General features: G+C 33.3%; 1 long non-coding RNA gene across 1 annotated transcript; it reads right to left on the bottom strand.

Moving 5' to 3' along the window:
* Positions 1–568: 568 nt before the first annotated feature.
* LOC149793099 (uncharacterized) lies at positions 569–22,318 on the bottom strand. Its single transcript, XR_016422535.1, has 3 exons — positions 22,185–22,318; positions 2,361–2,432; positions 569–1,051 (listed from the first exon to the last, which is right to left on the bottom strand). It is a non-coding gene; the product is annotated as an uncharacterized LOC149793099 (long non-coding RNA).
* Positions 22,319–23,402: the final 1,084 nt, after the last annotated feature.

Raw genomic sequence — 23,402 nt, 5'->3', positions numbered from 1 at the left:
CTTCAAACGTCAGACTTCGGACATCTAGAAATGTGGTGTGGAATGAGAGGGCTTCAGACTTGAGACGTAATACGTTTTGCTTCAAACGTCAGACTTCAGACATGTAGCAATGTGGTGTGAGAGGAAAGGGCTTCAGACCTAATACGTAATACTTTGGGCTTCAAACGTCAAACTTCAAATGTAATACTTCGAGCTTCAGACGCTAGATTCATACATGTAGCAATCTGGTGCGGAAGGAGATGGCTTCAGACTATTTTGGGCTTCAAACTTCAGACTTCAAACGTAATACATTGGACTTCTAACGTTAGACTTCAGACGTGTTATTAAGCACTAGAAGCGGTTGAATATATATGATCCTTTGTTCTGAAAACCCAGGAAACGAAGTTTGAAGTCGAATGAACAAATCATAAAATAGACTCCGTCAGGTCTTCTTTACTTCAAAATCTATTCATCTACACTGATTACTATTAATAGCATGGTTGTTTTTACGTGTATGAAACCAGTTTATTTTAGACAGCTAGATATCAAATGTGACAAAGATAGCCTTGGAAAGGAAGGCAACGACAACAAATATTATGACTCTCTTAGTCGTTTCGACTCAACCGACTGGAGAAATGTTTGGACTTAAAGTTCAACCAAGATTATCATAAATTAAACAAAGAAACAATTTCTGTAAAACAAAATCAGAAAAGTTAAATTTTCTGATAAAGTAACCATCTGGTTTCGAAAGCATCAATGATATGGTGTATCAGCTTGCAATTTAATATATAAATGTGTACCTAAATATCATTCTGTCCTCTGGTTGATATAGGTTGTTCTTTGCTCCTAATGTTACTGACAATATATTACATATAACATACATACACTAAATTGTAATTTAGAAATTATGCTTTAAGTGATTTTACAATGTGTTTATATTGTCATACGAATTGGAGTCTTACTGCCGAACAAATAAAATAACTCTTGAGTCAGTTTTGCTTGAGGTCACTGCTTACGCTATTTTCAAGGACGACATTCTTTTTCACCTGGACGGTTCTTAAGGGCGCAGGTACTGCAATTAATTAATCCCTACTCATGTAATGATCAAATATAAAATTATCATTAAATACAGTATCATTAAAAACAATTACCGTTAAATACCACAGGATCATTAAAACAAAGTATCGTGAATTACTACAGTATCGTTAATAGCATTATCATTAAATACTACATTTTCATTAAAAACAATTATAATTAAATTCTTAACTATCATCAATATAGTTATCAATAAATACTACATTATAATTAAAACAATTACCATTAAATACTACAGTACCATTAAAACCAATTATCGATAAATACTTCATTATCATTAAAAACAATTATCATTAAATGCTACGTTTTCATTAAAAACAATTATCATTAAATACTAAAGTACCATTAAAAACAATTATCATTAAATACCACAATACCATTAGAACAGTAATCATTAACTACCACAATACCATTAAAAGCAATTATCAATAAATAATACATTACCATTTTAAAAAAATTATCATGAAATACTACAGTCCCATTAAAAACAATCATCATTAAATACTACAGTACAATTAAATACAATTATCAATAAATAATATGTCATCATTAAAAACAATTATCATTATATAATATAATGCCATTAAAATATCATTAAATACTATAATACTATTAAAAACTATTGTCATTAAATATTACATTATAATTAAACAGTTATCATTAAATACTACAGTACCATTAAAATAGTATCGTTTAATACCAGATTAACTTTTAAACAATCATTAAATGCAACAGTACCATTACAAATAATTATTAATAAATACTACATTTCCATTATAAACAATTGTCATTATATACTACAGTACCATTAATAACAATTATCACTAAATACTAAATTATCATTAAAAACAATTATCATCAATTGATGGAGAATGTCAATTTCGTCTGTCAACCAACTCGAGTAATCGAAGGGAATTTAATGTTCCATTACTTTTAGATTTTGCCTTCTTCTTTACAGGAATATGAATGTGTAGGTTTTAGGGGCTCGTAAGACTGGCGATATAGTACTGAGTAAATATTGATCATATTTTAAAAAGGCATACAATAGAATAATTCAGTTTGCAAATATAAACAACACTTATTTAAAATGATCTTCTCAACTGGACTAAAATCATTTGAATCGTCCCAGGGCATACAAGGTTACCTCCCTCAGCCAGCTCTTACAAAATTAAAGAGAGTGCCAGACTTCACTTATTCCGATGTATTTTTTTAAAATATTTTTTTTTTAACTGATCACTTCTATTTAGGCATTTCTGGATTACGGACTACAAGCAAGATGTACTTACCTCCGAAAATGAAGAGCTTTACAACGTGCAAAATTACGCACCTCCGAAAACGAAGATAATACAACGGTAGCCCTGAAAGAAACATCAGCAATTTTATACTTTCAAAAACACGTATTAATACAATTTGTTTGAAAGATTGTGTCCTCAGTTTTAAATTACTGACAAGATATATATTAGATTGGTTTCAGTAATTCATGCAAATTAACGTGTTTGGAACTAATTTGCTGCTCTTAAGAGACAGACGTGACCTCAGAACTGGTCGACGTTTAGATTATTATCAAAACTGGATAGTAACTCGCCATATAGCAGTCTCTTATTTGGCGGCCATGGAGCAGGGTGAGAGAGTACTAAGCCTGCTTCGCGTCGTTGAGCCTGCGGCTGTTTGAGGCGGGGCTTTCTTTTGTGTGGCTTTGTTTGTTTTTGTTTTGTTTTTGTATTTTTTTTTTAAATTTAATTTTTTTATTGTTGTTTTGTATTGTTTTGTTTTGTTTTGTTTTGTTTGTTTGGTTGGTTGTTGTTTTTTTTATCATACCTTGATTGTCTAGATAATCCATAATTTATTTTGTATATATTCGTATCTGAAGCAGGACAATGACATCTCTGCGTTTTTCACCAAAAACCTTAGTGCTAAACGTCACAAAAACGCGTAATAAATTTCCCCATTAGCTTTATACCTGTTGTACGTGTTGCTGTTGTGATTTCGATTTTTTACATAGCTTTAGCAATTATTCAGTGATATCGCTACGATGTGTGCAATGTGGCAGTTTATTGTGATGTCTAGCACTGGGGCATCATGCCGCAGACATGTATCATGATGTCCCACCCAGTCACATTATCCTGACACCAGGCCTACCAGTCATAATACTAACCTCTTAATGCTGAACGCCAAGCGAGGAAGCTGTTAGTACCATTTTTGTAAGTTTTTGGTATGACTCGGACGGAGATCGAACCCACGACCTCCCGCATCCAAGGCGGACGCTTTAACCACTATGCCACCGGAGCGGTACTGTTGTATGTGAGGGGCGTCAAAAATCTATAAACTAATATTATATTTCTTCAAGGCTTAATTCAACCTATCGGTTTTATAAACCTGTTAACCCGATATATTAAGAAAAGCTCACGCCACACGTGTGCGGATCAATACTGTGTAGACTCTCCTAACGCTATGAAATTCTTGGGAGAGTGCGAAGACTTTTGTTTCTAAGCAACAAAATAGATGTCTATAATGCGTCAAAGCAAAGTAAAGTTGTTGTTTTCTCAGAAGTAAGGAAAATTTATTTTATTTGAGCAAAGTACAACGAGTTTATAAACACGCCATCATTAGCTGATTGATCTATTGGCTGGTTTTTAGGAGCATATCAGTATATAAGAAGTAATTACAGTGGTCAAAAGAAGTAAAGAGCCTCATCCAGGGATATTCCACAGCGGCCTTGTATGATCTGGATAGGATCTGAAGCGGAACCTCGAGTCTGGCAAGCTTACCACTGAACCACTACGGCTTCTCAGATATGGCAATTAATCTACTGACTGTAATGGGAGAGAACGATTGATTTATGTTTATAACATTGTCTATATTTTCTTGTCTTTTCTAACAGAACCATATTAGTACGGTGAAAATAAATTATATAATACGTTACAAAAGAGCTAGAAATGAACATTCAAGTTGCATATTCTATTTACTCATCATTATTCTCCTATCACTATTCAAATAGGTATTCGTGCATTATTGAAGCTCTGAAAATAACAATGAAAACAAAAACAATTACAGCGTCTATCGTATACGATACAAAATATTGTTGTATGTTTAAGTACTTGGTAAACGTTACATATGACGGTGTGTGTGTATGTATATATATATATATATATATATATATATATATATATATATATATATATATATATATATATATATATATATATATATATATATATGCATGTATGTATGTGTGTGTGTGTGTGTATGCATGCATGCATGCATAGATAGATAGATACAGACAGACAGACAGACACAGACAGACATGCAGAGACAGAGGGAGACAGAGAGACAGAGTCACATAGAGAGACACAGAGAAACAGAAAGACAGATAGACAGGGACAGAGAGACAGGCCCAGGTTCAATATCACAAATCCGCTGCATGTTGGCTCTGTTCAGGTGACAAGCTGAATTAACTCCCTTCCTCTTCAAGTTACACATCTCGCTTGTGGTAAGTTTCGGGATTTGCACGTTTTTACATGGGTGTACATTCCTTGGATTGCTTCTGTATTTTTCTACTTACTACATATTACACACTTTATTTATTAAAATGGATATTAAATGAAACAAATATGATTGCAGCAGAATTCTGGTATTTAAATATATTCATTTTTCGTCACATGCAAGTGTTTTATGAATAATTAATTTGCATTGTTGGTTAGTTATTTTTTTATTTTTTTATTTCATTTTATGCAATGGATAATGTATTTTGGACTTGATCTTGTCGAAAATGAAGTTCAGTTTTTTTTATTCGACCTGAATCATTGATTTTTTTTAAAAACATAATCTGGAAACAACTAATATATAGCTAAGATTTTCTCTACAAGTATGGGTTTGATATTAGGATCATTTATCAATAGAGGTAAACATATTTATTGGGGTTTATGTCCATGTTATCGAAAATATACCTGGCCTAGTGATGTATGTCCATGTTATCGAAAATATACCTGGCCTAGTGATGTATGTCCATGTTATCGAAAATATACCTGGCCTAGTGATGTATGTCCATGTTATCGAAAATATACCTGGCCTAGTGATGTATGTCCATGTTATCGAAAATATACCTGGCCTAGTGATGTATCACACGTTTTATATCATAATTTTAGTAACAGACCGTCTAATTATAAATAATTGTATTTAAAACATTATTTACAATCTTAAAGGTTATTTTCCATTAGGTAATATTTTTGTTTAGAAAATGTGAAATGTGACAAGAGGTCAAGTAGAGGATAATATAATCTTGTTTGTTTTTTCACCTAGAAATTATGCATTTCTACTTTAAGATCGTTGCATAATCAATTGTATTTTTGTTGTGTCCAGTATTTAATTTGGGCTGTAGTTTTATTCATTCATATTATTTATTTACTGTAAATACAAAGCAATTTTCAAAAATAACTTTCTTTGAAATTGAGACTCGAATTTATAGTTAGATGTCAAATAAGGATGTGTTATTGGATTGTATTAGTGTGATTCAACAAAAGACTTTTGGCAGATCACCACTACGTAACAGGCAACACTGGCACATCACCATTTCCAGCCTTTGATTTAATTTGGATTTCCACAGAAGTTTATTATAAACTTTAATCATTAGGACTTGTATCTGTAATTCTATGATTATTTGGGATTTAATTCGCAATAGCGTAAGGTTGTTCTTCTTCATATTTTCCCTTTTGAATTCAAGGGAAATACATTATTTGTTGAACTTTACAAAGCTTGTTGCATCTCAGTCTTTTCTATTACTTCTTATAAAACAATAGAATCGTCACAGAAGTTATACAAATATTCATTCGATGTCATCTTTTCTGAATCGAAATTCTGCACATGAGTATGACTGATTAAGAAAATATTTGAAATTGATAAGTTCCTTTATACATACAATTATACAGATACTGTTAATGTTAAACTGTGTTGTTATTATTTGTTTTGTAAGCTAGTGTGAGTAAGAAGAGGAACTGCATTTCACGAGCCCTGTCATACATACATACATACATACCAAACAGAGCGATGGGGCGTTCTGACAGCGCTATCAGGAAACACCAAGTGTTGCAACTGTTCATTAATTAAAGGTTTTCTTTCTAAAATGATAGGTCAGTTGTGCTCAAATTTAACCGAAGTGATAAATAAAATGTAGTATATGGAGTGAATATTTCTTATACCTAAGTCAGGGCTTTCCATACATATACCTAATTGTAACTACATATATCCCAGTTTGTACCTATTTGATATATAGATCCCAATTGTACCTATCTGACCTATTGAACCCAGTTTGTACCTATCTGATATATTGATCCCAATTTGTACCCATCGGATATATAGATCCTAATTTGTAACCATCGGATATATAGATCCTAATTTGTAACCATCAGATATATAGACCCCAACATTACCAATCTGATCTATTTTAGCTGTATCTTATATGGATCCCAATTTGTACCTAACGGACCTGTATCTTATATGGATCCGAATTTGTACCTAACGGACATATACATGTCAAATTGTACCTATCTGATACAATGACCCCAATATGTACATATCGGATATATATATATATATATATATATATATATATATATATATATATATATATATATATATATATATATATATATATATATATATCCCAGTTTGAACCTGCCTGATATATAGATGAAATATTTAGTTCTTTCCTAAATGTAAAATGAATTTTATCATTTCATTAGAATTGTTTTTGTTTTTTTACATACCGGCTGTAAAATTAAAATGTAAACGTATTAATCTCTCAGCCACATACATAATTGTATCCGAACATTTTTTTACTATTGCGCAGTTACAGAATAAATGAATATAGCTTTGAATGTGCACTGATACGGCACGTCCTGTCCCCGAATTAGGTCAAGGACACATCTCGTCTTAAATTCATTCCAGATGTCATTCGACACGAGAAAACTAGAATTCGTTACTTATTAATATCACTACTTGATTATATCAGGCTTTTATCTGCCTCGGTTTGGATATTCGGTTTATAACTTGTACTTTGCATGCTTCTTTCTTTATCTGCCTCGGTTTGGATATTCGGTTTATAACTTGTACTTTGCATGCTTCTTTCTTTATCTGCCTCGGTTTGGATATTCGGTTTATAACTTGTACTTTGCATGCTTCTTTCTTTATCTGCCTCGGTTTGGATATACGGTTTATAACTTGTACTTTGCATGCTTCTTTCTTTAGACGGCTTAAATTTTAACCAGTTTTTAGTCCCCATTCTTATCTTTGTAATCAGAGTGTTGACTGTATACATTATATTGCCTTCATGTAGACTCTCTAACATTTTTTTCTCACAAGATACTTCCTTCCTTTCGATAACATCGGGTTTTCTATTTGTTTTGAGTCAGAGCAAAACCCTCGTAACAAATATTTATTAGCAGCGTGCTAGGATTTATTGTTGACACTCTAAACATTTCTCACATGTCTTTATCGATGACATTCAAAACATTTCTCACATGTCTTTATCGCTGATATTCGAAATATTTCTCACATGTCTTTAATTACTTAAACTTATTTCGGCTTAATTTAATGAACCACATGGAAATCCTTTACTTAAAAGTAATGTGTACCCACGTCCTTATTTAACGCTATAAATACACGTCAGATTTTAATTATCTCATAGTACTTTATCATTCGTATATGTGATAATCAAACTTTAATGAAGATGCAGCCAGGTACCTTTGCACTAAACTTTCAAATCAAGCGTGACTAATTTACAGTAATACAAGTACATGTGGCATCAATAATATATGTACGTGAGTAGCATCAAAAATCTATAAAACAATCTTAATTAATTAACATCTATATGTAGATTACATTACGAATTTATAGTCAGCCAACCCAGAGCTTGTAAATTACTTTTGATGGCATACTTTTAGAAAAAGGTGGCATCAATGTCTTTTAGGATTCTCGTTGCGAACCAGTATTGATAGGGGTGGATGCCATTCTCGATTTTGCCTGCCAGGGAACAAATATTAGGTTAAGGACTTCAACATCCTTTTGTTCAAGTCTCCTTTTGTCGATTTCATTCACTGGTAGGCAATGATAGACTATTTCGGCATTTAATGCGGTACAAATTGCTACAAATAACACCTAAAGACTTGAACTGCCTCCTGACCTAGTTCGTCAGTTCTCCAAGATCTTCCAGCATTCATCTACCTCATGCAACTGACTTTGATGTAATTGTCGTATCGTCAATGAAGGAGGCTGCCGAACTCAGTATGACATGATCGGTCAATATGAACCAAATTGACATCGAGAGACTTTATAGTTTTTAGAGAGGGCTTAATTAGGCTTATTTACAATTGTGTCCAGGTAGAATGTGCTGGAGCGGTGCATTTCCATAAAGAACTAAGAGCAAAATCCAGTTTCATTTTCTAGTGTAATTCCCGTACAATTATTTGTCACTCCAGATCGTTCAGAAACAGTGAAAGTAATATCGTCGAGAGATTTTCACCCTGCCTAACACCACAAGAAAGAACAACAGACTATTGTCCAGCTCCAGCTAACTTCACACAGGATTTGATATTTTGATATTAACTGGGAATAATTCTTTACAAAATCTTGCCATTTATATTGGTTTTCAATCCTTTTCTGCAAAGACCCGCTCGTCAAACCAATCAAACCTTAGCTGAAATGAATAAAGGAGCAAAAAGCTTTTCTTTCTCTCTGTGTTTCAAGATGTTTGATAATACAGAGAAAGAAAATGTATGGTTTATTGCTGAGTACCCAGCACGAATTCAGCTTGATTTTCTGCTAATATGTTGTAATGGTTGAGAAAAAAGTTCGATCCTCGAGTTCAGTATGACGGTAAACAATTTACTAAAACATCTAAGGATCTTAATCGGCCAGTAATTTTAACAGATTTTCATGTTGTTCATTTCAATAAATATTATTATTTTCGAAAACCTAACCTGCAAATTGTGTCAATGCATCACAGAAATGATGTATTTTCTAGCACCAAACAGTATATTGATTGGCTATATGCTGCCGTAAATGTTATTTGACTAGGATGGCGGTAGCTTTTATGAAAATTTCCTTACATCTTTCGTAACTAACAGAACAATGAAAATTTTATTTCTTTTAGTTTTTTGTTAAAGAAAAATCAGTCAGGGATGGGCGGATGGATACACAAAGTCCCATTATTAGACAGTTCTATTCAATCAGTATGGTAGTGATGATCAGTTACACTAGACACTTTATTGGTCAACCAAGGGACAGTTACAAATTACAATTTACGCTTCATTGATTAATCTAGGAAGAGTTAAAATCGACGCCTTATTGATCAGTCTAGGGTGTAACAAGCATGTAAATTAATAGCGCTGACTTTCGTGTGTCTTCCGAACCAGTCGTTAACTTCTCTACCAAAATCTTGTTTACTAAGTAATAAAGTAATAAATTATATGTTTTATTAGTCACATATCAATCACTGTTTCTAATAACGCTCCGGCCTCTCTTTTCTTTCTTTGAAAAGGTATTTCATATATATATATATATATATATATATATATATATATATATATATATATATATATATATATATATATATATATATATATATATATATATATATATATATATACATACATATATATATACATACATATATATATACATACATATATATATACATACATATATATATATACATATATATACATATATATATATATATATATATATATATATATATATATATATATATATATATATATATATATATATATATATATATATATATATATGAAATAAACTGACAACGAACAGTGCGAAACTAGTATCTAACTAGCCTGAGCGCTTTCGACTCTAATGAGTCTTTTTCAAAGGCAAATACAAAACACAGACAAGACAAACATATACAACAAAAAACGGTTATGTTTGCAAAACTTTACATGGCTGTTTCTACAGGAATTAAACCTTTTAGCTTTATTATGTTTCAACTGGTTTATTTCAGCTTGTTGCTGATACTGGAAAATATTTGTTTATTGCATTTATCTTAATCAATCCCTGACACACGTGATCCCTTCCTGGATCCAGTGCACTTGAAAGGATTGTTATTCGCCATATGATTTGTATTCTTTACGTATATATAAATTTTGGATCACACTCGTTTTCTTTGACAAACACTAAGAATCGTTGTATTTAGTAATCTATCTCAGGTTCGCTTGCTGCATGTTAAACCTTCCGAAACAGATTACGTTAAGCAGAATTATCAATACTGTCTGGAATCAGGTCACAATTAGTACTTCCAGTTCAGTACCCGAATGTAGTTCTAGTCTATTTTTAGAACATTTCTTCCTCTCTCATTTCAGTGGTGATAGAAGAGTTATATTTATGCATTGTTGGTAGGGATTTACAGGTAATATTTTATTCTTGAGAATATGAGCTCAGGGTGTAGTGTTCCGTGTGTATTTCGGCGACAGTGCACAGTGAGTAATAAGGCCTTGGTGATGATCCGGAAGTGAAATCTGTGTTCTGTTTACATGCTGCTCTGTTGACAGTCCAGCCTCTCCAAAAAAAATGCAGGTCAGCCTTTCACAAGAACTTCACTTCGAAGTCATTTTCGAAGGCATTTTAGATTAGCATATAATTTGTATTGATTGTCACACAGTGGAAAGGTCAGTACTGAGAAACAAATGTAGAGAACATATAGTACAATTAATTTTTTCTATGTCCGTCTGTTAAACACAGGGAAAATTTGCACAAACACCGATGTGTTTTCTTTCTATCGTACATTATATCCTGCAGTAAACGTTTCATGCCTGCCAGCACTAGAGAATGTTCTAAGGGACGAAACAAATTCATTACCAAGCATGTAAGTGCTAGTTGTTTCCCCTGGTTCGCATTCACAGTTAAATAATATTTACATAATCAGTTACCAATATTTTTATGTTACTGTAAGGGCTCAACAAACTACATAGCAAGGAAATATCTTATACCGGATGTTTTAGCTTTGTTTACAGTTATTTCAAAATTGAATTTAGAGTATGCACATAGTTAGTACAGTTCAAAACGGGTAATGCGTGTTTGAATTTACACGATTCATTTGTAAATATACTTATATTCCTTTCATGTAGTCATCTCGGTAAATATAATCAGTAAATTATAAAATATGAGCCATACCATGGGACCACACCAAGTGCTCTCTCTCTCTCTCTCTGTCTCTCTCTCTGTCTGTCTCTCTCTCTCTCTCTCTCTCTCTCTCGCCTTTACAGATCACTCAGATTTCATCTTTGTCCGTGTGGGTTCGAGTTTCTATTCGAATCGCCGCCAGTATGCAAGGAAGCTTGCCAGTATCTTCCCGTGGGTAAGTGATTCTTCCCGGGGTTTTGCTTTGTTCCCTCAACTAGTTATATTGTATCATGTTATGACAATAGAGTTAAACTACAAACGCGATATATATTTTTACGAAATGTGAAATAGCATCAGTTTCTTTGAACGGAAGCTCATTATTGTGTGAGTAATGAAAAGACAGTGATATACACTCCCATGGTATTTGTTTAAAATTCCTTTAATGATATGTCTCAAAACTTCAACAATAAAACTAAACGTGTTCACTTTTTCAGATAGTTTAGATAAAGTATGGTGGTCTCCTTTTATATAACACCACAGAAATCATTAAATGTTACGCGCTACCGGGATGCACACAGTTATGAAAGGGTGTAGTAACGTATTACATTCCACAGACACTTCCTGTTGGATAGTAGACCTAATATAGATACAGGTTGTGGAGGAATTTAGTTTTATAGTTTAGATGTTTACAGAATTCAAACCGATATTATAAATATAGATTGATTATAGACCTGTATTGCTATATCATCATGGCTGAGAAAGATGAAAGTGTTTGATACCTAAGGACAATCAATAATTCATGAACAGTACAAGCAACTTCATGCAGCGGTATACGTAAGAATGTTGAAAGTATATTTCTTTCATAACAAAATAAATAAACTTTAATTTCTGGACAGCGAACACATATGACATAAGGTTAAAGGTCATTTTTGCTGTTGTGCTATATCGCATACATAACAACACACATCAGCATGTGAAGTTAATTTTTTTGTGTGTGGGGGTGGGGTGGGGGTGGAGGTGGAGGAATAATGTGCGAGTTAAACGAAAACAACTCCAAAAATTTTAAAGCTAAGGATCAATTGACTTTCGACCACTGTACGGAACAGTTGTACAGTTTATGGGGAATGTGAAAAGTTCCAGATAAGCTTTTGCTTTGAAAGAGTCCAACGCATGGAGATATATATGAATCAAATACAGACAGCACGTGACTATATTGATAACATACAGCTAACTAAAAAACAGCATTAAGAGCTTAAATTCAAACTAATTTGTCTGGCATGTATATTTCTCGAACAAAATGAGAATCTGAGCGCTGTCAGTGGTAAATGATGGTATACAGACGTTAAAAATTAAATTGGCCATGAAAGTCATATGCGTATTTGTAATGAAGTTCAGCGCTCATTGTCCGATTGCAGGAAGTTATTGTACTCTATCCCGAGTGTTGAATGTTTCGTAAACAGAAGCGAATTAAAGAAGCAATTAAAAGTTATGAAGATTTCTGGTTGAACGGTATGGCTAGTCACGCTAGTCTGGAGCAATTAAGGGAATTATTGGATTAATATAGCAATCAAGGTTTAATCTGTCAAATATCTACTTCTGATTTTGTGTATTTGAGGACCAATGTAAAGTCTCTTCTGATTTTGTCGCGGCAACCATGTATACATCATATGCATAAGCATGGATCTTTTTGTCTTGATATCCTTCAATAAAACATTATTGATGTATTTTTTTTATACTCCGTTCATCCAACATGCGTGTAAAATAGTTAAACATATTTTTGATGTAATAATAATACTAAAAAAAATAAAACTTAACACCTTGATAATAGATATGATTATGTTAAGAGACATTTATAAATGTATTTAATTTTTTTTCTTATTTAAATAAATCAATATGATAACTTATATGCTTGATGAACTAGTACCAAAATACGCTAGGAAAAAAATAACAACTAAATTTTAAAAATCTTCAAGTTGAAGATAGCTAATATAAAGTAATATGATCATAATCTTGACATGTGTACATCTGTATAAAATCTTATAAAGGGGAGACAACAAAGCTGTGTAAGAGGGAACAGAGAGAAAATATATAAAACATTCGGATAACTAAGACAGAGAAGTACATACTGGCGTTTTAATTATATTTCGAAATGCTCTAAACAATTTACCAGAACAAAGAAGACTAATTCAGTGCTGAAAATTTGCTATAAAAGGTTCTGTTATAATATTTTTTTAAAACTATCAGCGTCTTCTAAAACTTCTATATGATTTTTATTGTGATTATGTAAGTATTGTAGTGCCACGGGTACGGAGGATCAAATCCGTGCATAGCACAAATACAGACAAAGAATATTTTTAAGAAATCGTTCTCAGTAGTCATGCTATAGCAACTGTGTAGCTGAATAACGGACTGAGAGTTTGCCGTACTATCTTACATACAGTGGACAATAAAAACGGCCAATGATTTCCATCAGTGATTTGTTTTCCGTCCAAGTCCATCTACACTAGATACAAACCAACCCTTTACAGAGAAAAATATCGTATTTAAGCATTTTAATATATTTTAGCCAAAAATGACAATTTTGTTTGCTTGTAATAAAAACATAAGACTGACAAGACTATGCCATTCACAGAGAAAGATAAATGCCACTTTTATTCAACAGATACGTCATATCTGTAAGAAAGAAATAAAACAAAGTCAGAGACGGTGAAATGCAAAGGTAAGCAACAACAAAAAATGGATTCATAAAGTTCGTAGCAACAGTAACTTTACAGACGAGTACAGAAGTACAGTTTTTATTGAATGTAACTTGAGCTTTTAAATATGCAACTTGCATACCATTGTTCTTTGATAATTTGTCCGGTCCTGACAGCCATCAATTAATAAATACACACCTGAATAAAAATGATTCATATAAAGAGGAACGAATCATATATGAAGGCATGAAATGTACCTTACTGAGCAAGGAATGTGTCTTTGATAGACAGGACATGCTGTCAGAAGAATAATCATTTTTATAGGCAGAATTATATTCATGAGATTTCAGGCAAGTTATGAAAAAATGTTAAAGACACGGAACATTTCATAGACGTGAAATCTACATTTTCTAGACGTAAAATCTATATTTTTAAAGAAAAACATATTCACGTAAGAGAATATATATATATATATATATATATATATATATATATATATATATATATATATATATATATATATATATATATATATATATATATCTTTGAAAATGAAACCGAAGGAATAGTTTCATTTATCACTGGATTATTTTATTCAAACATATTCAAGCGACGGCTACCAGTACAGTGTCATGCAACAATCTAACCATCAAACAGTTGAGGAAGATTTGTTTTGAAAGACCCATAGTTAATTCAAAATATATGTATTCGTATTTTAACAAATCATCAGAATGCAAATAGAATTAATTCAGTTTTGGATGTCATGCTTGATCAAGGTCGGAACGCAGTTCCGTTTTTTTCTTCTTCAAGTTTTACATTATTTGCTAGGTTACTGGAATGTGGGTGGAAGGGAATAGAGAAAAGCATGAAACAGTTTGTTTAAGAACAGTCTCCTAACAGCGTTATTTCAATCCTTTTGTCAAAGCAGTAAAGGCGTTTTAGCTCTGTTCTCATTTAAACCTGCATGTCTCCTCTATAGTACTTCTATGTCGTAGCATGCCTACTTAGTTTTTATTCATCTCGTTCCACACTACTGAAAATCCGCTTGTTTCCTGCAAATCCTTCGCCGTTAGCTATTTCTCCTTTAACCATTGCTCTTGCTTACGCGATTCTGTTATTTCTCCAGCCAAAAATAAGACAAGATTTGCTTTTGTGTTGTATTTTGAAAGTAACACATTTTTTATCCTGAACTTTGGTTTATATGTAAATCAATTATATTAATCAGTAGTCTTTTAATATTTTCCCAAGAAACAAAATGTTTCTTTCTAAACAGTGTGCATTTGAGTCCGAAAGCAAATAATGATTCCGGTTGTCGAGTCATCTTGTCAGTAGTACGTTGTCACAGAACAGACGAATGGATGGTTGGTATGCTACTTATGGAGAACATATAGATAACACGGACAAAAACTTAAGACGATTTAATTAGATGATTATGATGAATAATAAAAAAAAATAACTGCAGTTAAAACGTTCTTAAAAATTGTCTTTTCTTAAAGTTCTTAAGAGCACTTTATGTTCACTGATACTTCCGCACTGAACAATTATTCAATGAATATACACCTTACAATGGCTTCTTTACTGCATAGGTACGCCCTCTAATGGCTCCTTTACTGCATTGTGTAGGTGCGCCTTCCTATGGCTTCTCCACTGTGTAGTGAATTATGGGGTACTTGTGACTAGGGCTCCCGTGTCCCGTCGTTCTTAGGACCTCCCTGGTTGTCCGCCCTTGTGGTAATATTCACTGGCAAGGACAATCTTCCGTTAGCAGTCTCAAACCGGCCTTATCTCCCCAGGATTGGAAGCGGCTATAACACGAAAGATTGTACTAGCCAGGAATTCCTGCCGCAAGGGCTGACAAATCCGGGACGTTTATATGGATAGCAATGAAGAAATGTGCCTAAATTTCGTAGAGCAATTGAAGTGATGATCTACATAAACGATGTTACCAAGCTTTTGCCACCTATTTCAGTAGTGAAACAAGGGGATAAAACCAGTGTTATTAAGTAGTTAAAAGCAAGGGAGTTAGAAAATAAAAATGTAGAATCTACTTCTACGATAACAGTTGAATTGCACTATATGTTGAACAGAAGGGAGGTCACCAGCAGAGACACAGCTTAAAATTCCGCTTAAACTCACTTGTTTGCAAAGGTCACAATACAAGTATCGCATGATACTCAGATGCAAATGTCGCCAAGACAATTCCCTGATAATAATCAGATGCAAAGGTCACAAATACACGCCTCAGATGATAGTCAGCTGCTAAGGTCGCCAATACAAGTCACGGATGATACTCAGATATAAAAAAAACACCAATAAAAGTCTCGGATGATACTCAGATGTAAACACCACCAATACAAATCTCGGATGATACTCAGATGCAAAGGCCACCAATACAAGTCTCTCATGATGCTCAGATGTAAAAACCACCAATAAAAGTCTGGGATAATACTCAGATGTAAAAACCACCAATAAAAGTCTGGGATAATACTCAGATGTAAAAACCACCAATAAAAGTCTGGGATAATACTCAGATGTAAAAACCACCAATAAAAGTCTGGGATAATACTCAGATGTAAAAACCACCAATATGAGTCTGGGATGATACTCAGATGTAAAATGTACTAATATAAGTCTGGGATGATACTCAGATGTAAAAACCACCAATATGAGTCTGGGATAATACTCAGATGTAAAAACCACCAATATAAGTCTGAGATGATACTCAGATGTAAAAAGCACTAATATAAGTCTGGGATGATACTCAGATGTAAAAACCACCAATAAAAGTCTGAGTTGATACTCAGATGTAAAAAGCACTAATATAAGTCTGGGATGATACTCAGATGTAAAAAGCACTAATATAAGTCTGGGATGATACTCAGATGTAAAAAGCACTAATATAAGTCTGGGATGATACTCAGATGTAAAAACCACCAATATAAGTCTGAGATGATACTCAGATGTAAAAAGCACTAATATAAGTCTGGGATGATAATCAGATGTAAAAAGCACTAATATAAGTCTGGGATGATACTCAGATGTAAAAACCAACAATATGAGTCTGGGATAATACTCAGATGTAAAAACCACCAATATAAGTCTGAGATGATACTTAGATGTAAAAACCACCAATATGAGTCTGGGATAATACTCAGTTGTAAAAAGCACTAATATAAGTCTGAGATGATACTCAGATGTAAAAACCACCAATAAAAGTCTCTTATGATACTCAGATTTAAAATCCACCAATAAAAGTCTGGGATGATACTCAGATGTAAAAAGCACCAATAAAAGTCTCTTATGATACTCAGATGTAAAAACCACCAACACAAGTCTCGGATGATACTCAAATGTAAAAACCACCAATACAAGTATCGGATGATATTCGGGTTCAAAGGCCACCAATAAAAGTCTGGGATGATACTCAGATGTAAAAACCACCAATACAAGTCTCGGATGATACTTAGATGTAAAAACCACCAACACAAGTCTTAGATGATACTCAGATGTAAAAAGCACCAATACAATACTCTTATGATACTCAGATGTAAAAACCACCAAAACAAGTCTCTTATGATACTCAGATGCAAAACCATCAATACAGGTCTCGGATGATACTCAGATGTAAAAACAACCAATCCAAGTCTCGGATGATATTCAGATGTAAAAACCACCAATACAAGTCTCTTGTGATACTCAGATGTAAAAACCACCAACACAAGTCTCGGATGATACTCAGATGTAAAAACCACCAATAAAAGTCTGGGATGATACTCAGATGTAAAAACCACCAATAAAAGTCTCTTCTGATACTCAGATGTAAAAACCACCAATACAAATCTCCGATGATACTCAGATGTAAAAACCACCAATACAAGTCTCCGATGATAATCAAATGTAAAAACCACCAATAAAAGTCTCGGATGATACTCAGATGCAAAAACCACCAATAAAAGTCTCGGATGATACTCAAATGTAAAAGCCACCAATAAAAGTATAGGATGATACTCAGATGTAAAAATCACCAATAAAATTCTGGGATGATACTCAAATATAAACTCCACCAATAAAATTCTGGGATGATACTCAAATGTAAAAACCACCAATAAAAGTCTCGGATGATACTCAGAAGTAAAAACCACCAATATAAGTCTCCGATGATACTCAGATATAAAAACCACGAATATTAGTCTCGGATGATACTCAGATGTAAAAACCAGCAATAAAATTCTGGGATATTACTCAGATGTAAAAAGCGCCAATAAAAGTCTGGGATGATACTCAAATGTAAAAACCACCAATACAAGTCTCTTATGATACTCAGATTTAAAATCCACCAAAACAAATCTCTTATGATACTCAGATGTAAAGACCACCAAGAAAAGTCTCGGATGATACTCAGATGTAAAAGCCACCAATAAAAGTCTCGAATGATACTCAGATGTAAAAGCCACCAATACAAGTCTCGGATGATACTCAGATGTTAAAACCACGAATATAAGTCTCGGATGATACTCAAATGTAAAGACCACCAATAAAAGTCTCGGATGATATTCGGGTGCAACAGTCACCAACACAAGTCTCGGATGATACTCAGATGTAAAAACCGCCAATACAAGTCTCGGATGATACTCAAATGTAAAGACCACCAATAAAAGTCTCAGATGATATTCGGGTGCAACTGCCACCAATAAAAGTCTCGGATAATACTCAGATGTAAAAAGCACCAATACAGGTCTCTTATGAAACTCAGATGTAAAAACCACCAATACAAGTCTCGGATGATACTCAGATGTAAAAGCCACCATTAAAAGTCTAGGATGATACTCAAATGTAAAAACTACCAATACAAGTCTCGGATGATACTCAGATGTAAAAACCACCAGTACAAGTCTGGGATGATACTCAGATGTAAAAACCACGAATATAAGTCTCAGATGATACTCAGATGTAAACACCACCAATACAAGTCTCGGATGATACTCAGATGTAAAAAGCACCAATACAAGTCTCTTATGATACTCAGATGTAAAAACCACCAATACAAGTCTCTTCTGATACTCATGTAAAAACCACCAACAAAAGTCTCGGATGATACTCGGATGTAAAAGCCACCAATAAAAGTCTCGGATGATACTCAGATGTAAAAACCACCAATATAAGTCTCGTATGATACTCATATATAAAAACCACCAATACAAGTCTCTTATGATACTCAGATGTAAAAACCACCAATACAAGTCTCGGATGATACTCAGATGTAAAAAGCACCAATACAAGTCTCTTATGATACACAGATGTAAAAGCCACCAATGCAAGTCTCTTCTGATAAAACCACCAACACAAGTCTCGGATGATACTCAGATGTAAAAATCACCAATAAAAGTCTCGGATGATACTCAGATGTAAAAACCAACAATACAAGTCTCTTATGATACTCAGATGTAAAAACCACCAATAAAAGTATCGGATGATACTCAGATGTAAAAACCACCAATACATGTCTTGGATGATACTCAGATGTAAAAACCAACAATACAAGTCTCGGATGATACTCAGATGTAAAAACCACCAATAAAAGTCTCGGATGATACTCAGATGTAAAAACCACCAACACAAGTCTTGGATGATATTAAAGTGCAAGGCCACCAATATAAGTCTAGGATGATACTCAGATCCAGATGCTAGATATATGACAGCCAATAAGAGAAGATGCTAGATATATGACGGCCAATAAGAGAAGATGCTAGATATATGACAGCCAATAAGAGAAGATGCTAGATATGTGACAGCCAATAAGAGAAGATGCTAGATATATGACGGCCAATAAGAGAAGATGCTAGATATATGACAGCCAATAAGAGAAGATGCTAGATATATGACGGCCAATAAGAGAAGATGCTAGATATATGACGGCCAATAAGAGAAGATGCTAGATATATGACAGCCAATAAGAGAAGATGCTAGATATATGACGGCCAATAAGAGAAGATGCTAGATATATGACAGCCAATAAGAGAAGATGCTAGATATATGACAGCCAATAAGAGAAGATGCTAGATATATGACGGCCAATAAGAGAAGATGCTAGATATATGACGGCCAATAAGAGAAGATGCTAGATATATGACAGCCAATAAGAGAAGATGCTAGATATATGACAGCCAATAAGAGAAGATGCTAGATATATGACAGCCAATAAGAGAAGATGCTAGATATATGACGGCCAATAAGAGAAGATGTGTCAGTTATTGACGAATGCGTTGGAGAAATTCAGAACAGAGAACTTCCACATGCAATGAAACAGTGTTTCATTACTCAGAAAGAATCTTGCTTTGGACGTTATAAAAATTCTATAGAATTTGATTATTGTAATGTAGAATCTGTAAACTCTTATGTTGAACTGTATTAAGGAGTTGAAAACAGACATCTGCTAAAAGTTCCAAAACACTGACAGTTATAATGCGCAATTAGTTGGATTTCTAAGATAGATAGCTTCCAGACAATACATGCGGCAAAATCTATTAATAATCAAGAAGAAAACAAAACGTATGAAGAAAACTTTGTTATAAATATTTATAGAGCCATTTAAATTGGTGTAAGGAGAAATCAGCATTATTGTTTCATCAGCAGGCAAATAAGCTTCCTCAGTTTGCAACATTAAAAAGTCCTAATACAAAATGGTAATTATTTGTTTCGGTACGCAGAACAAAAAACAGATGCGAATTGCCTTGAACTATTGGCAGTGTCATAAATTGATTGATGATGAGTTCAGGATATGTAATATCTGTTTCCTTGCTGAACATACGATTTTGTTTTATTTGGCATTAGTTAGTTGTTGTTTTTCGCTTTTTGTTTAAACGTGTAAATACTGCATCGAAAACAATGGAGAAGCTCATCATCTTAGATGAGTTAAAGGCTTATGATGATCATCAACTGCTCCTAGGCTATCGAAACTAAAATATAGGAGATCCTGCATTTATTAGCAGGAATATAAATGACAATTTGTTTCTTTAATAGCGAATATTGTTTTTATTAAGTTTCTATATCGCCATGTGACATAAAACATTGAAACATTGTCTCGCTTTGTTAGATCTGACGGATTGTCATCGTCATAGTGCTTTTTCTCTAGAACATTTTCACTATCTTTATCTTCTTATTGTATTCTACAATGCTTTGTCGTGCAGTCAAGGAATTTTTATCAGCCTTTGAAATACCTCCACACTACGCTTGCATTAATAGCGGGATTGCATTAAAATTTGCACAAGACATGATATTACTTTATCTTATTGTTGTATCTACCACCAATTTTCATGATCATTTCTCATGGTAGCAAAAATATTCAATCAGCGACAACACTATTGTCCGATATAAATTTCAAAGCTGATGTAATCTTTCTGACTGATGTTTTCATCTCTGTCGTAGCTTTGTTCACCTAACATTAATTTTTCAAACAACTTTTTTTAACTGTGGAAGAGTGGTGATATACTGTGTACTAGATATATGCTTTAGATACAGATTGCATTAGACGTTACACTTTGATTTAATTTTGCAATGCCTTCATTTTGTTGCACTGTTTCTATGGTTTAAGAACCAGTTCGCCTTAGTCTGTTTGTTCATCGGGTTGTTTTATTATTAATTATTTACATATAATGTTGATTGTATGTCTTTGTGTATCTTGTCTACCATGTTGGTACTGGTGATTGATTTTGTTACATGTTTAACAGCGGGAATAGTTTCAGCCGTTGCCCAATTGTTAAAATATTCATGAAAACATTTCCTTGTCACAAGTACATTCATGTTAGTTTTTAATCTGCTGGTTTTTAAATTCTTCGATTTTATACGCGTCATCCTATTTGTCTTAGGGACAAATCACTTAACATGCCTTCAACGTGTCCTCGTATTCATGTTGCCCTGTTTCAAAAGGACAAAATCACTTAATTTATTTTTCTGACTTTCAATATTTTCTATGTAAAGTTAGACATTGAGTCCTTTCCAAAACTTGTTTTGAATTTTGAGATACTGTTCCACCGATTTTAAATTTTGGCGTCGCAAATGTGTCAGTTGCCAGGTAAGCAATCATGCTTTATATCTGTGGTTCTTCTTTTCTTCAATTAATGTCTTGTCTATCGATCTGTGGCGAGTTTTATTAGACCATTCTCTTAGTTTGATAATACGTCAATCTATTTTCTGGCTTTTAGGTTTCTGTGAAAACTACCGACGATTGTTTACTTTAGCAAGTTGAATTTAGTCTTTTCTTTCCAGCGAAAATAATTAACTTACCTGTTGTTAAACTCTTTTCCCTCATCAACCTTCCACTCCATGTTGATTTCTTAAAATCATTGCGTGTTTTATCTCCCTTTGTTGTTGTCACTCTCAGCCAAAGAGTATTAAGATATGTTGGCATCCTGCGTGTTGGTTTTCCTCATTTGTTTGCATGTTAACTGAGGCTTTCTTTTCTGTCATGCATCATCAGCGTGACTTATATAGACACGTGTTTGCTTACGTAATGTGCATGTTAGCAATTCGTTCAGTTAAGCGTGTTTTCTTTTGGTCACGTTTAATTTGTTGATAGATGTATGCAAAAATGAAAGACGTAAATATTGTTCTTTGTCTTGGTGAGGCAACACTGTCACTGACGTCTGTTATTTAAAACGGTATACAACATCCAGAGAATATTTTATGCTTGATAAATTGACTTAAGTGTTATCAACAAGCAAACAGGACGAACGCCTAAAACGACTACTTTGCAGTAATTTTCAATTTTCTCAAGAGTATTTGATTTTATATTTTGTCTAATTTTACTAATTTCTTTAGCTGATTTCAAATATTTGTCTAATTTTGCAGTTCCTATAGTTGATTCTAAAACAGCTACTTCAAATAATGGGTCAAAACGAGTTGTTTTCAATAGAACGATTTTCTCCAAAATCTCCAACTCTGCTGTTCATTAAAACTTTGAGATTAACCTTGTAAAGTGTATCAGATCTTCGAAATGTATTGCAAATTAAGTCAAATATTCAAATTTATGTAATTACTTGTATACGTGATTTATTCCTTTTTCATACCTCACTGTTTTGACCATAGTGCTTTCAGTATTGATGTGTTTTTTTCTATCTTGTCGTCAGTAAGTTTTCAATGTAAATATGCATCTTTACTTAACCATTTGAGTATATCTGTTTATATTTGAGATCATGAAACTGCCATTTTTGTTCTCTTGAATGTTATTTTGTAGTACAACAAGCTTTGAAAACGCTTTTTATCCCATCTAAATTTGTCAGCAAATAGGTATTATCTCTTTAATCGAGTTAATGAATTAAAGCACTTTTAACTGTATATCCGTTCTACGTCACTTATTGTGTATGCTACATTTGCAAGAGAAATCAAGTCCGTAACAGATTTAAGAGGGGGAGGGGGTTTCGAAGGAAGATTATGCTCCCACATACAATATATACTTTTTAGAAGGCGTGCCTTTTTAATTTCTTTCCTTTTCTTTTTTCTTTT

Source organism: Sinohyriopsis cumingii, chromosome 8 (genome assembly GCF_028554795.1).
Source record: "Sinohyriopsis cumingii isolate HCF-2022 chromosome 8, ASM2855479v2, whole genome shotgun sequence".
NCBI classification, from domain to species: Eukaryota; Metazoa; Mollusca; class Bivalvia; order Unionida; family Unionidae; genus Sinohyriopsis; species Sinohyriopsis cumingii.
The sequence above is the reverse complement of the archived record's forward strand: the minus strand, read 5'-3'. Positions and strand labels throughout refer to the sequence as shown.